This window comes from Onychomys torridus, unplaced genomic scaffold, assembly GCF_903995425.1.
Source record: "Onychomys torridus unplaced genomic scaffold, mOncTor1.1, whole genome shotgun sequence".
In the NCBI taxonomy this organism is placed as follows: Eukaryota; Metazoa; Chordata; class Mammalia; order Rodentia; family Cricetidae; genus Onychomys; species Onychomys torridus.
The window spans coordinates 16627-19607 of record NW_023413368.1 but is presented as its reverse complement, the minus strand read 5'-3'; positions in this window follow the sequence as shown (position 1 = coordinate 19607).

Below are 2981 nucleotides of genomic sequence, written 5' to 3'. Positions count from 1 at the left end.
ATTGTAAAACAGGCTCTTCAGATGTCCCCCAGGACTTTGGTAAAACCACTGCATTTGGGTTGCAGAGGTAGAAGAGTTACACTGCATCTCTGCATGATCTCCCTCGTGCAGGACCAAGGACACAGGACTCTGCTTCACTTGTTGACTTTTCACCCCTGATTAGAAACAGACAAAGAGACACAGATGGTGTCATTGAGCATCCACAGAACCCTGAACACACCCTATGTCCTCTGAGAAGGTGGGAGCTCTGCAGGACCCCTCAGCTGCATCCCCTCCCTTCCATGTGCTGACCGAATCCTCCCTGTCCCCTGAATGTGGACAGCCAGACTCACAGCAAACCTGGGTGCACAGCAGCCCCAGCAGAGAGGCACAGCAGCCTCTTCATGGTGCTTGTCTGGCTGCTGGAGACAGAAGCAAGGAACCAAGCCCTGGGCTGTGGTGTCAGGATGGCTGTTGACTGTCCCTCCTCCTGCAACCAGTCAGCTCCACCCAGGAGCCCTGCCAGGCCAGACATTGCAGAGTTCCCTCCCAGCCTTCTGAGCTTGAAGCTCCTCCCAAACCAGACATGGCCAACAGTCTGGGCAGAGCACAGTATGGGTGACAGTGTTGGGGAGAAACATTTTGAGATGACCCTGGGGTTGTAGGGAGTTAGAGACCCAGGAAAGCGGGTGAAGACCAACCACTCCCAAAGAGAACAAGCCTCAGCCCTAAACAGTCTGGCACACTCAGAGACACAACACACTAAAAGTTTAACTCAGGAAACAGATGCGTGTTCTAACTAAGGACACTTTACTGGGACCTGAGGGATGGTTCAGCAGATAAGGTTCCTTGCCTTTCCAGGAGGCCTTAGTTCCCCCCACAGCATCCACATGAGGTGGCTCACAGAATCTGTATCTTAAGCTCCAGTAGACCTGATGCTCTCTTCTGTCCTCCTCAGAACCTGCACACATGTGCCAGACATTTGCGCAGACCCACTCTCATACACATTTTAAAAAAGAATCTTCACCTGTGAAATATTGAAGTAAAATCACCACAATAGAAGAAGGAATGGTAACATAACAGTTGAGTAATGTAATGGTTTCATAGGTTTTGAATGCATTTTAAAAATTGGAACACTCCTGCAACAATCTAGGGTTGCTCTAAATATTGTTTAAAATATGACCATATAAGAAGGAAGTATATTGGAGAAAACTTATATAGGGGTGCTGCCTCCACAGTGACAGGGGCAGTAGCCCTGGTGTGATATTGCACATGGTGAATGAAGAGGACAATGCATTTGTGTTCATAACAATACGGAATGTATTTTAAGGTTTTCTCCATAAAGATGACTTCTTGTGAAATAAGACTACTAAAAAGAAATAAACAATTACCTCAAAAATAACTCACAGCAATATGCCGTGGATATCTTTCTGTATGCTGTGAAAATGTGTTTTTATGATTGATTAATAAAGAAAATGTTGATTGGCCAGTAGCCAGACAGGAAGTATAGTATAGGCGGGAAAAGCAGAGAGGAGAATTCTGGGAAGTGGAAGGCAGAGTCAGGAGACGTTACCAGCTGCTACCATGAGAAGCATGATGTAAAGATACCGGAAAGCCACAAGCCACATGGCAAAGTATAGATTTATAGAAATGGTTTAATTTAAGTGTAAGATCTAGCTAGCAAGAAGCCTGAGCCGTATGCCATGCAGCTTTAATTAGAATAAGTCTCTGTGTGTTCATTTGAGGTCTGAGCAGCTACAGGAACAAGGAGGACCAGAAAAACTTCAGTTACAGCAATAGCCTTGCTTTCTTTGTACCTCCAGCTCCGGAATAATGACAGAGACTTTCTTAAGTATGAAAGCATGGCCTTATGTTATGCTTATTCTCAACTAGTTCTTAAACCTTAGATCAACCCATTTATATTAATCTATTTTCTGCCATGTGACAGATTAATTCTCCTCCATACTGTATGTCTGACTTTTTCAGTGTCTCACCTTAATCCCCTGCATCAAATTCTTCCCAGAGTTCCTATCTCTACCTGGAAGTCCTGCCTATCCTCTCCTAGATACTGGTCATTCAGCTCTTTATTAAATCAATCAAAAGATGCCTTACACAGGCAAGGAAGGACAGAAACACATCTTTACATAGAATGATCAAATATTCCACAACACACACCCAAACTTACTCTATTTCAACCCATTATTCCCTTGAACAGTAGTGGACAAGCTAATGATTTCCAATACTGTAGGATAATTTCATAGAAATTTTGACTCAGGTGAAAAGTGCTATGCAGGACATTTTTTTTTTTTTACCTAAGTCAAAATTCTACTAATGGAAAATCAAGATCATTTCTTTGCAAAATGAGAAACAAATAATTGGCAACTAAGATCTGTGCCGTACGAATGAAGCATTTCTCAATATTCCACTTTCTCTTTACTGTTGCATTCATGGAACAGGCCAACTGCCTAAAACTGTCCGAGGCTGGGACCCTGGCTTTTCACTCTGCAAGTCTCAAGTTGTTTCTGTTCAGCTCTATACTTGGGACTCAGAGCTGAGGAGTGCCCAACTCCCTCAGTCCCCCTGTCAGAGGAGTCTCAGGTAGAAGGAGATTCCATCCTTCCTGCACTCAGTTTGAAAGCCCTCCAAGTCTGAGACAGGCTGGCTTCCTGGTGTGGCCTTCAGGTGGTGCTGGATACCAAGGTGAGGGTATTATATAAGCAAGACAGGACACTGTGGGACAAGGAATGAGCAGCTTGCTGTCCCTTGGAGCCAGAGCAGCTACTGTAGCTGCACAGAGGCAGCCATCAGGCAGGAGCACTATCTGAGCTCTACATTCTCCTGCAGCATCAGTGCTGTGTAGGGATCTCAGCCTAAAGGAGGGTCTCTGTTCACAGTAAACAGCACAGTGTTATTTTTATGGAAGAGACCCTAAAGAAGAGTGACAGTGGGCAGTAGGGCCACTCTGAGCCTCAGAATGCACAGGAATGTCACCAAGGTGGGCA